The 14,266-nt window shown below is 45.8% G+C and overlaps 1 protein-coding gene across 1 annotated transcript in view; it reads right to left on the reverse strand.

Annotated features, from left to right (window-relative positions):
* The window catches only part of wwox (WW domain containing oxidoreductase), a 174,873-nt gene that overhangs the window by 128,370 nt on the left and 32,237 nt on the right, over positions 1-14,266 (reverse strand). The window lies entirely within an intron of this gene.

Here is a 14,266-nt window from a genome sequence, read left to right on the forward strand (position 1 = left end):
CTGCTCAGAATCTGTCTGTCCCTATTCTACAGTATATGAGCACACAAAACAGGAGAGGTAGGGAGATGTGGGCGTGCACGCTGGCGCTAAAGTATGTGGCGCACAAAACAGTGTTCCTCAGACAAATGGCCCATCAGACTCATTGTTCATACCAGGGAGAGAGAGAGAAAGAAAGAGAAACAGAGAGAGAGAGAGAATGAGATACCGCTCTTGGGATTCCGGGCCATTTTGGCAGTGGGAATACCGGCGACTTCTGACGCTCCGTCTCCCCACTGATCCCGCGAGGAACACTGTCAGCTCACATTACGCCCCAGAAGAGCATTCAACGTTCTGCTCCACACCCGGCCTCTCCTCTACCATCTCTCTCTCTCGCTCTGTCAGCTTTTTCTCCCCCCTTTTCCCCCAGATCTGATCTCTATCCCGGGAGCGGTCATATGGGAACGTCTTCCCTCAGCGCGACCGTCCGTCCGTCCGTCCGTCCGTCTTCAGCAGGCGGCTAACTGTACATGATATCTTCAGCAAGGACGTTCACGGAGTGGCGAGCACAAAGACAACAAGAAAGGGTTAATGGCTCCTTCGCATTGGAAATGTGTCTCTTTTCAGCCGTTTTACAGACACCTTAACTGCTCCTGGGTGTATTTACGCACTCGCGCACATATGCGTACACATGCATGCATGCACGCACACACACACACAACAAACCCAATGTTGTGACTCAAGGGTAAAACCACACTACCATACCATTATCTATGCCTGAATTGTTCTCTTGATGCTACTCTATACCATTATATGGATGCTATTACATGGCGTTAAAGGGCTGATTATGGCTATTGTAGATATGATTATAAGGGACCTCCTTTATATGATCTACACACGGCAGTAATCACAGGTGAGAGGAGATGATTGGCTAATTTAATGACTTGTCTGAGGAGTCTACACACACACACACATGCAGCATACATACGCAAATACACGGATGCACACATTCACTTTAATGAGGGTGATGTGGTGAATAAGAGTATAGCTGGCCAACTTACACCACTGTACGTACGAGAGCGGGATGAGCGATTTCATGAGCAAACTTTACAATGAAAATGGGAAAAATTGTGTATAAAGCGCGATTGATTTTTCTTGTAAAATGCAGAGCTGAACTGTATATTGTAAGGAAAATTAAATATACAGTTCTGCTGAAGCATGTTCGCGCAGAACGTCCGATACCGTCCAAATGACGAGGTCCGTATGAAAATGTGTGTGTGTGTGTGTGTGTGTGTGTGTGTGTGTGTGTGTGTGTGTGTGTGTGTGTGTGTGTGTGTGTGTGTGTGTGTGTGTGTGTGTGTGCTCGGGGCGTCTCTCCATCTGCATAGGACCTGCAGAGAAGATACTGTAAGAGCAGGTGTCAGCCCAAGGAGCTGCACCTCGAGGACATACACCACCACCACCCCAACACCACCCCCAGCCCCCACCTCCTCACCTCTCTCTCTCTCTCTCTCTCTCTCTCTCTCTCTCTCTCTGGAGACCAGGGGAAGGAGAGAAGGAGGGATGGAGAGTAATGGAAGACCGGAGAGGGGATGGGGTGGTGGGGTGGAGGGGGTGGGGCACTGGAGCAAATCCAGCAGAGAGAGGTGAGCAGCCTGCCTGCAGAGCCTATCCTAACCCCCACCCCTTACACCCCCTCCTCCTCCTCCTCCTCCTCCTCTACCCTGCAGATTGAAGTCTTGCGAAGAAAATAAAGTTTATTGCCTGGAAAGAGGGGGGGGGGGAAGCATGTAAAAAGCATTAAAGCGATGGAGGTGAACAATTAGACAGATGGCCAGGTTTTGGAAGGAGAGGGGAGAGACAGAAAAAAAGGGGTGAAAAGAAGAGGGAGGGTGAGGGAGAATGAAGGACAGAAAGAAAGGAAGAAAGAAAGAAAGAAAGAAAGAAAGAAAAAGAAAGAGAGAGAAAGGCGCGGACGCAATCGTTCAGGGTTTTTATGAGGAGTCCTGACAACTCCTGGTCTCTTCAAGGGCGAAGGGAAAAGTGAGAGGCAGCGAAGTCTCTCCGGTTAACTCCAGGAGTAATCGCTGAGTGTGCAACACCATCCAGCTCAGCTCACCCCCCTCTCACCCCCACTGATACACTACATACCAAACTATCTTCCTACCTGCAGACACTAGCTATCTTCCTACATATACAGTATTCTATTTCCTACCTACATACAGTACCTCTACAGTATTCTATTTCCTACATACCTATACAGTATTCCTACCTACATACAGTATATCTTCTTACCTACATAATTCTGTCCTTCATATCAGTCTTCCTACCCACATACCGTTCCTACCCACATACAATACACATACCTTCCTTCCCTCCTACCTATCTACCTGACAACCCACACACCTATCATTCCTATCTACCTATACGTTCCATCCTACCTTTTTTCATACCTCCCTGCCTACCTAACTTGTACAGTTCAGCTCTTGCACCTACCTTCCTACCTACCTATTAGTGTATATTCATTCATTTGTTCTCAGAGAGTTTGCCAAACACAGTATAAACTCCACTCGCCATGTGGGAAAACATGACCCGAGAGCAGCCACGTCGGTCCGTCTGTCTGGCTCGCGCGCCTGCTGGAAAGCAGGAATGAAACGATGACACAAAACACCAAGGTCAGCGCGACGGTATCGTTGGAGGCAGGAGCAGGCGTCGGATGCCTGAACCCCTCCCTAGACCCTCCCCCCCCCCCGCCTCGGCCGTCAAACTCAGGAGAACAGCTGTCTGCAACATGACAATGACCTTTACGACTTTCACCAGGGAAAAAAAAAGGAAAGGAGGAGGGAGGGGGAACTGATAAAGAGGAGGGATGGAGAAAATAGAATAACTCTGTGCACGTGAGTGTATGTATGTGTGCACGTGTGTGTGTGTGTGTGTGTGTGTGTGTGTGTGTGTGTGTGTGTGTGTGCGGTCATGCAAGCGTGAGTGTGTCCATTTTTGTGTTTTGACAAAGTTGACCGCAGTGGGCATCTTCTCTCTTGGTATCCACCAACATAAGTGTGTGTGTAGAAGGGGTGGGGGGTCAAGACTGTGGAGAAAAATAGAGAGGGGGGGGGGGGAAGAAACTGTAATACAATTAGAACTGGGGCCATCCAATCCAATCAAATGAAGAGGTATTAGAGCTGGGGAGGCCCCCCATCCTGTTCAATAAGACACCAGACCACTCTAGTGTCTCCTGAACGGACACACGTGCCCTCGTACGTACACACACACACACACACACACACAAACAGGTGCACACACTCTGCTGACCCCTTTAATAGCACGGCAGCCGCTCCTAATGGACGCAAGCGAGTGGAACTGCCAAATAATACACTGTCTTAATACGCTAGTCCCTCTCAATCTCATCGGCCCCTCTCCCCTCGTCCCGCTCGCTCCCTCCTCTTCCCCTCTGCTCTTACCGAGGGCCGCCCCACCTCCACCTCGGCAACCACCTTCTGGACATGGAAGAACACTTAAGAAATCAAAACGGGTCCTTACGGATCCATTTGGTTCCTTTATTATACTCTCAAGAGTTTAAAGAAACACTGATGGTTTTACTGTGTACAAACACTTAACCTGCGGGGCCTTCAGCATCCTGAAAAAGATTTCAGGATGATGATGATGAAGATGATGAGGAAGACGACGAGTGAAAGAGCAAGAACAGACAGATAACAAGGTGGCCCGCTGAAGCACAAAATGTAAAAAAGAAAGAAAAGAGAAACAGCAAAATAATTAAATAAATACAATGCAGCATCACTTATGACTGCAAGCAAAGTACAGCACATGACAAAAGTAAGAGTAGCCTAATGGCGATGTTAACGCGGCCCACGCTTTCGCCCAGCCCAGGTGCGGACGTATATGGCGTCGCGACAACGGTGAAAGTGAATGAGCAGGGAAGACACAGCATGTGAAGAGGGCACCTTATGAAAAGCAATTAGAGAAATGACTTTGAGCCTCTCTCTTCCTGCTCCGTAGATTAGAACGGGCCTCGGAGGGGGGAGAGAGCGAGAGAACGCATCTCTACACATTAAAAAACCTGGAGTGCTTCGTTGAACTCTTGAGAGTGTGAAAACGGACCCGTACGGGTCCGCTTTCACACTCTCAAGAGTTCATTGAGCACTCTGGGTTTTTACTGTGTGTGACCTTGTCCTCGCCACACCACACTAAATTGGTCATCAGCTTTTTAAGACTGTATTTTATCATAGATATACTTTTTTTTTTTGGCAAAAAAAAAAGAATAAGAGAAACGAGGGGAGGGGGGAACGACGGGAATACGCCGGTCGTATATCATCCTGTCACAATTATGACGTTCGTTCATAAATACCAACCGATCTCCTCTCCACCTGGCTAAGTCACACGCGCTTCTGCACACACGCTGCGCACTGCGCACAAGAAGCTGTAGCTGCCCACCGGCGTGCGTGCACCTACAAAAAATAAATAAATACCAAAAAAATACAGACGCATACACGTGCCGGCTGTGCGCACGTTCACAAAGAGATACACAGAGTCTCTATGAGGTGCAGACACACACAAACTAAGAAATAAACGGGGGGGAGGGGGGGACCCGAGGTTCTGGACCCGAGTCCTCTCGGCAAACAAAGAATCAGTATCCCAACAGAGACCTTAAGGGTTGACCTCCACACGCAGTTAAACAGACAGCACATACAACCGGACACATCATACAATCAGCACAAACCAAAATGAATGCACACACCCTGTGCGTGCCATACACACACACACACACACACACACACACACACAAACAAACAAACATGGGCACACGCGCATACACATTCACTCACATGCGCACAGTCTGCAATTAATAGGGAGGCAGGTCTCTGGTGAGGGAAAGAGAAAGTGCCTCTTCAGCACATACAGGCAGAATATGCAATTTCCTCCAGTTAAGTCTGTATTAAATTGATTTCTTCTTTCTCTGACACGGACTGGGTTTTTCCCCCCCTAATGAAAGCTGGATAATCTACAGGTTTTTCCCTTTCCTGAAATCAAGTTACAAATCAAGCCGGCGCGGGCCTGATATGGGAAAGGTGAAGGAAGGACAGGGGATGATTTTCCAGATGAGAAACATGGAGAATGAGGCACATACGTGCTGGTACTCTCAACGTGGACGTCACAAGCACAGAAACACACACACACACACACACACACACACACACACACACACACACACACACACACACACACACACACACACACACACACACACACACACACACACACACACACACACACACACACACACACACACACACACACATACAGAAAGCTGCCTGTGCCAATTATGTGCAAGTGCACGCGCACTCAGTCGTAGACGGACACAAGGACAAAAGGTGCACATGCATGTGCAAATGTGCACTCAAAACAATATAATAATATATAATATAATTATAATATAATATCATTTATCCATTTGTAACTCTAACAGTGTACAACTGTACCATTTGTTCACCGTTAAGAGATAAATTAACACATCGATGGGCGTATGAGTATGAGCACTTCATTAATGACTATAATGAATGGAACACATGAATTAATAAGCAACCTTAAAACGGTTAATCACTCATTCAGACCTGGCAGGGATCTGTGTAGGGCCGAGGGAGAGAAACAAGACGCATGCTGAGAACACACATGGAGAGCAGAGGAGGGGAGGATGAAAGAAAAGAATAGAAAAGAGAAAAAAAAGAAAAGAAAAGAAAAGAGAAAATAAAATAAAAGAGAAATAAAGAAAAGAAAAGGAGAGATGCTAACAAAGAGGGGGAGAGGGGTTAGAATCAGAGAAAAAATAATTATGAAGTCACAATGTTCTAGAAAATTTAAAATAATAATAATTGAGCGGAAAGATGATAACTAAATCAAATGCTAAACGGTGGTAGGAAAACTAAGTGTGAGAAAGACTGATGTGACTGAGATACACTGTCTGCCACTGGCAGGAAAAAAACAACAACTATAATTGTCAGAACAATCCCAGTAAAAATACAAATTAAATCACACTTTCCCAGGACAAGAGCGGTGTAAAGAGAGAGGATGTTGTATCAGCACCTCAGAGCTGTTTCACTCACTTGAACACAAGAATATAGGCCACGCTGAAAAGGGGTGATGAGCACAGTTTTTTTACGGCAATGGGAGGTGTGATCAGTTCTATGCTTAATCTAACTAAAATCACATCAAATCAAAGTATTATTTACTATATGGAGCCCATTTCATGACACAAAGCAACCTGACGTGCGTTACGAAACATAATTGAAACAAAGCAGAACAAATCTGCAAAAAAAGGGAAGAGGGGAATTTATTTACCTTTTCAGGAGAGAGGGAGGCAGGCAGACAGACATACAGACATACAGACAGACAGACAGGCAGACACAGACAGACAGACATACAGAGAGAGACGGAGAGACAGACAGAGAGAGAGACAGACAGACAGACAGATAGACAGACAGAGAGAGAACGAGAGAAAGCGATGGGAAATGAAAAGGACAGGGCGGTCATCATAATTGCAGCGTTTGCTTTTCGGATGCAGACAGAGCAGGGCCATGGGGCCTGAGGCAGATATCAGATTCCACACAAACACACACACAAGCACATGGCCATGCACATACATACAAACACACACACACACACACACACACAATGTCCGCAGACACCGAAAGTTCTCCAGCAAACCCTGCTAAAAGGCCGGCCTGAATTCCACGTGTTTAAGTTCCGCGCACGTGTGTGTGTGTGTGTGTGTGTGTGTGTTGTATTTCAGGGGTTCAGTGTGAACTTATGACACTATACCATTCAGCGAACCCCCGATTTCAGGCTTGCAACCCCTAACAATGTCACCTCTAAACTCTCCCTCTCATCATCCTCCCTGGTCTTTACAGAGTAAGAGTACGCTGGCTGATTTGATCAGATTTACATTAAAAAGTGATGGAGATTTAAATAATGTGTCTATGTTCTCAAAAAGACATCAAGAGATTTTCATCACGCTCTCTCGTCCTCTGCCTCTCGCGCCTCTTCCTCTCCATTTCCTCACCCACTCCTGCTCCTATCTTCTCCCTCATCTCCTTCTCTCTCCTTCGCTCTCTCTCTCTCTCGCCCCACCAGATTCGCAGACGGTGCACATTTTCCTGCATGTCTTCAGTGTAACCGATACCCCTAACAACCAGGATTTTAATGCGATCCATATTGCTCCCTAATATTTCAGATCTCAGAATAAGCACTGGCAATTACATATTTACACCCAGCTTATTTTGCAATTCCGTGCGGGGGGCTTTTGGTGTTTCGGGCGTCACGGCACACAGAGAGACTTTAGATGCTGATTATGTCTTGGTTAGATAACAATAAAGTCGCAGGAGGAACTCCTAGACTCCACCACTACCACCACCCCCACCCTGCACGCTCTTCATACACAACTTTCAGTTTGGGGGGAGTCAGCAATAAAGCTTGACTCTCTCTCAAGTACGAAATAATGTGTTTGTTTCGGGTGTGCGGCAGTAATGTGATTGCTTTATCTAAACTTGCTGGTTTTAACACCGTTTAATTTCTCCTGGAACGTTTGTGTGCCTTGTATCATCTCGGTATCTGGAGGGGCTGGCGATGTACCCAACATATATTCGTAGAAATGGTCTTATTTACACTCACACTCGCACACGCACACACTTGCACCGCAGCGAACACACATAGCTCTACAGGAGATGACAAATTAAATGTTGCTTTGATTTGGTTAGGAAGCCATGTTATTGTAATAGCTTTATACTGTATATACAAAAAGACTTAAGCATAATATAATTGAATAGGAAAATGGTCTGGTAATTAAGACACATGGAGGCCTTTGATGTGAATAAGTGTATAATAGGGATTTTGATGAGGGAGTGTTTTAGACTCCGCGGGGTCTCGCAATGCACTTTGATTAAAAGCTCTTTTGTTTGGCAATAGGCTCTTTTGTTTGGCAATAGTCTAAACTGCTTTGCATTTCCCCTACTGTCACGACGGCTTAGGCCCTGGAAACAGAAAGAGAGAAACATTATGTTCTTTCTTCTCTTCTTTCTGTCTTTCTTTCTCTCAGATTAATTAATTTCTTCACACTGAGGTAGCAATGTCACCGAGCGACTGAAAAAAACAGCAACACAGAATGTGTTCTGGTGGGAAATATAAGCACTGAAACATGCAGGATAAAAATATACATACATTCATTACGGGCCAATTGTGGTTGCTCAGTAACTATTTACATGATTTATCCTCTGTCGTGATAAGGTCGCGTGGCGTGTTTTTGCATTCCGTTATGATGTTTACACATTTGAATAATAGGATTCTCATCATCATGCGTCTTTAGCCCCTCGCCACCTGATAATAGGCTCAAAGACACTCGCGGAACAATGTAATAAATGCGTCACGTGACCCGTGCCGGGGTCAGGGGTTAGCAAGCAGCAGACTGTTGACAGAGCGCCGCCTGACAGAGAATAAATGACGCCTTGTAAACAAATTGTGTTATTGCTTTAATTCATGCACTCTGATTCAATTTACTGGGGGAGTAGAGTCCTTCGCCAGGGAACGGAGGGACAGGGGAGTAACAGTGAGGGAGAAAGAGGGAAAAGGAAGGAGGGGGCGGGAGAGAGAGAGAGAGAGAGAGAGAGAGAGAGAGAGAGAGAGAGAGAGAGAGAGAGAGAGAAGCGAGGCATGGACAACAGAGCAGGTAGGGGGACACTTTCTCCCTCTCCGTCCCTCAGTCTCCACTGTAAAAAGATAACCACATTAAAAGTCACGATCATCTTGCAGGAGTGCGTGCGGCTGCTCTCCATAGCTGGTGAGCGGTCCTATTGTCTCCTGGCTAAATGCAATAAGGCTGTGTGTAAATTGAGTTGAGGCCTGGCTGCTGGGATGACTCCCTGCCCTGGCCGTGGTCTGGACTGACAATAAGCAGGGAGAGACGGAGACTTGTAGATCTGAATATGATAAACATACACAGGCCCGGTTCTATGGGTTAAACACTTGAAAGGAAATTTCTTTGGCATTTGTATGCTTTATTTCAGATAGGTCAGTTTAGAGAGACAGGAAACCAAGGGCAGAGTGAGGAGAGACATGCGATACCTGACGAGGGTCGGACTTGAACCATGGTCCTCGCACTCACAAAGAGCATATGGTCTGTGCAGTAACAGGCTGAGTCACCATGCACCTCTCTACTTGAAGTGAATTTCAACAGACTTTAGCTTAAAAGAAATGACTATAGGTCAAACAAGACAGAAATATACAACAGTATGTACACACGTTAAAATCCTAAGTGATAATTTATCCATTTGTAACTCTGAGAGTGCACAAATATAACGGAAATGGAGGTTAAAGTTGCTTGAATTAACACTTTTAACAGGATTTTACAGTAAAGCAACATAGTGTAAAGGTAAGACGAGAGCAGAGCTGGTTTTAAATACGAAAAAAGGGCTATTACCACGGCCAGACAGAAAAGCACCACTCCTTTGTGCATGTTATGATGTGAACCCTGGATGAAACAACTATATTAATGGAGGTCTACCGCACAAAGCTACATTAGCCTTCCCCTAGGCCTGCCCCTCCATTCCGTCAGAGTAATCCCGCATTATTGCCCTCTAACAGTACCCTAAACGGGGAATAAAAAAAAAAAGAAAAGAAAAGTTTGCTTCCCTCTAGCAGTGTATTAGCAGGAAACAACAGGCCCTTTCCTCATTAAGTTATAGATATAAATGCTCCAAAGCATGAAATTACCCCCGAGCCTCCCTCTCCAAATAACCTGGTTTGCAAACAAATGATCCGAGCACAAGCAGTAAAAGGCAGATTATTAAAATAATAGGAGGGATTTAAATTTGCATCCACAGACCAATTCAGCAAAGGACTATGCAATTACACCTACTTTTCTCCTCCTCCTCCTCTGCTCACTCCACCACTCCTCTGCCATCGAGTCCCCCTTGCACTTCACTGTGTCCATCTGTTCTCTCCCACAATGAGGGAAATATATGGAGATAGATATGTTGCAAAAATCGAGAGCAAATAGATTTGATTTGAGCACTTGCAATATGCAACCTACACACGTGTGCATTGGAATTTCAACCGGTAATCTGTGTTTCACACACGCGTAATCTGAATTTGAAGTAAAAAAATATACACACGCACACGCACACAAACACACAGACACACACGTGTAATCCAGCCCATTTTCCAGTTCAACTACAACCTCTCAAATCTGTCGTTACAACAGCACAAATCTGCTTTCACACATCACAAATTGTCAACCTTATTGTGCTCCAATATTGCAATCTTTTTGTGATGTCTGTTGCAAAAAGTAAACTTTCTTTAATTAGAAGATCCAGTATGCTTCTGCTACCAAATCACAATGTTTGTTATTGCACGTTTAAGAAACACCAAGAGTAGCTTTATTCATCATTGTATATATCAACAAAAAAATCACTTTGTTAACATTCAATTGTATAGTAAAAGTCTTACTGTGAGAACTGTTAGTTAAAGGGGAGAACATTTTGGATTATGATTTGTAATCTTTTGAGCAACTATTGAAGTCAAGATATCTCGCCAATATCTGGAGTTACGTCAATGGCAACCCCAAACCTCTACCAAAATGTAATTGTGCTTTAAACATCACTTTGTACCCTCTTGCTGTGTCATTCGCCGTCTCGTCTCTCTCACACTCTGCCCCCTCCTCTCCTCTCCTTTCAGATCGTGACAGATATCTAACTTTATCCACAGACAATAACGGTCCCTCCTCCCGTGCTGTAGTAAATGGAGAGAGACGAGGAAGAGATGAGAGAGAGAGAGAAAGAGACAGAGAGAGGTGAGGGGGAAATAGGCGAAGCCGGGGAAGCTCAGGTCTGCATTTACCTCTGAGTTATGGCCCCCATTTGCATCTCAATCAGCCTCTTTGGAGAGCCCGCCACCTTGGTAACACCCCCATCACGCCACAGCCACCCCGGGCAATCAGGGAGATTTAGTAGGAGTGGGTGGGGGGCGGGCGGCACACCTCGTGGGCACCTCCGGCTGGAGCTGGGAGCCCATTCCCAGCCCCTGGCCTCACTAGGGGCCCTCTGGGCCACATCCAAATGCAGGAGAATGGCAGCACTTAACAAGGCCCGCGAAAAGACCCAAATCACAAGCAGCAGGGCCGGGCCATAAAACAAAGCACCGGTATGATGGTAAAAGATGCTCCTGATGTGGACGACTGCACGCTGTTCTGTGTCACCGCCTCATTATACCTGATTTATACTGGATTGCGTGCCAGTGTCGCACACCAAAAACAGCCGATCTTCAAGCTCACAACGCGTCTCATTGCGACGCATTGTAAACTTGTAGATTGGCTATTTTCACCATTTGACACGTATAGTATAAATTAAGCATTATACCCAGAGAGAGGAAGAAAGAGAGGGGAGGGCAACAATATGGCAAAATGAACTTGTGACCCCTGGTAAGAATAATTTAATCTCAACGTTGATGATGACGCTGTCACCATCCTGCAGCTCCTTAGCTGAAGAAACAACCTTGCTCTGTAACACACACACTTATGAACATACACACCCACCCACCCACCCACCCCCACCCCCCCACACACACACACACACACACACACACACACACACACACCAAAGTTGCTACATGGTGTGATTTGCAGATAGCAAATGCTCCACCTGAGAGTTGCCTCTCTAGTTAGTGCTGTCTAACAGCTGAACCCTGCTAAGGCATTATTACCTGCACTCACTTCTATTGATATTGTGACTCCAGCATCTGTTCACCTCCTTGTTACTGCTGCGACCTGTGTGTGTGTGTGTGTGTGTGTGTGTGTGTGTGTGTGTGTGTGTGTGTGTGTGTGTGTGTGTGTGTGTGTGTGTGTGTGCGCGCGTGTCCCAGACCTCTGGGGCCGGAGAGTATTCACTGTTCACAGGAGAAGACAAGAGAGGCTGAGGGGGCTAATAGAGAAATCTAGCAGACACACCAGGGGCCTAATCAACTGCAAAGGACACTTACCCATAGCTCTGATCACCCCCCCTCTCTCTCTCTCTCACACACACACACACACACACACACACACACACACACACACACACACACACACACACACACACACACACACACACACACACACACACACACACACACACACACACACACACACACACACACACACACACACACACACACTAGCCTTTCTTTGTGACTATTATCTCTACGATACTCCAACCTACGCACCGCTTCGCTGACTGCTAACGTCACACAAATGCATCTTGAGAGACACTGTGTGTTAGTGTGTGTGTGTGTGTGTGTGTGTGTGTGTGTGTGTGTGTGTGTGTGTGTGTGTGTGTGTGTGTGTGTGTGTGTGTGTGTGTGTGTGTGTGTGTGTGTGTGTGTGCAAGTGCGTGCGTGCGTGTGACAGGACATGAATACATATAGAGAAAAAGAACACTGAAACTATAATGGAAAGCTAAAGTTTACCCTGCAAAACATATGGTGAAACAAAAGGGACAGAGGCCAAACTCGAGGGCCGAGGACGGCGAGAGAACGAAAGATAAAGAGAGATGAGATGAGAAGCTGAGCTTCTGTTATCAGAATCAAATATTAGCGGGAGAAAAAAACCGGGGTGTGGGCAACATTAATCAAAGTGTTCACCTAGTGGGCAGCCATATGGCAGATCAGCACGCCAACAGAGCAAACTTGCTGATCTTCAGTAACGGGGAGCAATTAATTCCACTGGCTGCATCCATGTCTCCCTCACACATTAAAAACAGAAGGGGAGGTAGGTAGAGAAGGAGGCAATCCTCCTCCACTCTTTTCTGTCTCTTGGTGGAGCAGGGGAATCAAACCTAGGGTGATGAATGAGGTGGACACCGGGGCCTCAGGTAGCTCCTGTGGTGATGGTGGGTGAGAGGAAGGTGGGTAGTGAAGGACTGTGTTGGTCAGGGGGATTGGTTTTAGTGGGAGCGTGGGGGAAAGCATTTGGGAGTGGCAGGTTACAAAATAATAGAATAAGATAAAAAATCTAATGGAACCCATCAAGCCTCTTTCAAAACCTTTGTTCACGATCAACTGCAGTTGGTATGTTTTCCTATTGCCTTCTGGGGTAAACTCAATAAGGTTTATCAGGTCTTTTAACTCTTTGACTGCGGACGACGCGATAACGCGTCAAGTGCTACTTTGTCCAGTTGGCCGTCGACGCGCTCGACGCGCTGGACGCGCGTTCATTGTTTAATCTCTGATTGCGCTATGCTGCTTAATATTCAATGTTATTCTCGAGTTCCACTTACTTCACGGACATCTGCATCCGGTTCCATGACCTGGATTCCGTTTCCGGTTTTTGATTCTTTTCCCCAGTCATTTTCGTCCAAAATAGGTAAATAAACGGGGTTTCACACGGTATAACGGACAAACGGAACGGTTCTCTTCTATAATCTATGGTCTGGGTGACGATCAGTCATCGCCGTCGTATATCACAACGTAATTTTCGCCGATCAAAACAATGGGGGGGACGTCACATCCGTTTTCATGTTTTTCCTTGTCTAATCTATGAAGAAGGGTGAGAGAGACCCAACGACATGGATCAAGCTGTCATGTGCTGCGCTCTAGTGGCGGAATTGTGCTGGGTCTTTACATTATGTGTCCTTAAATTATTTTCATGAGAAAAATTCAAAATATAAAAATAAAAAAACACGAAAATTGCTGGCACTGGGGGAGTACTTTATGAAAATACTCTGGCAGTCAAAGAGTTAATGAGAAAAGTGAAACGCAGTAGTGCTTTGGATGCTCAATTTTACCAGATGCCCATGTACCAAGGTTGGAGCGAATTCACTTTCAGTTCTCTTGATTCCAAAATGTTAATTAACAAGTTAGGCGGCATAGCAATGATCATTTTGGATCTCCATAATTTCTTCCTAAAACAGGACATGAAGGCCAATTCAGTCAATTAGAATTTTTGTCCATAACCCAGACGCTGAATTGACTGAATAATAAATGAAATTAAAAGGAACAAAGCATGAACAAAATTAATAGAAAACACAACGCGCCACATGGCAATCACACTGACTCCACGGCAAACCACTCGTTGACCTGTTTTGGTTTCCTTGTACATTTTGCATCTCCCTTGGCTCTCAACAAAGCTTCTCTCCCCGAGCCCCAACCCAGTCAAATTGACTATAGCAAATGAGTTGTGGTTTTGCATTCCCTCAGCCCTCACATTTCTCCCCGTCCATACAAATACAGTACATCCATACCACTGTAATCCAGA

Source organism: Gymnoscopelus braueri, assembly GCF_963280865.1.
Source record: "Gymnoscopelus braueri genome assembly, chromosome: 9".
NCBI classification, from domain to species: Eukaryota; Metazoa; Chordata; class Actinopteri; order Myctophiformes; family Myctophidae; genus Gymnoscopelus; species Gymnoscopelus braueri.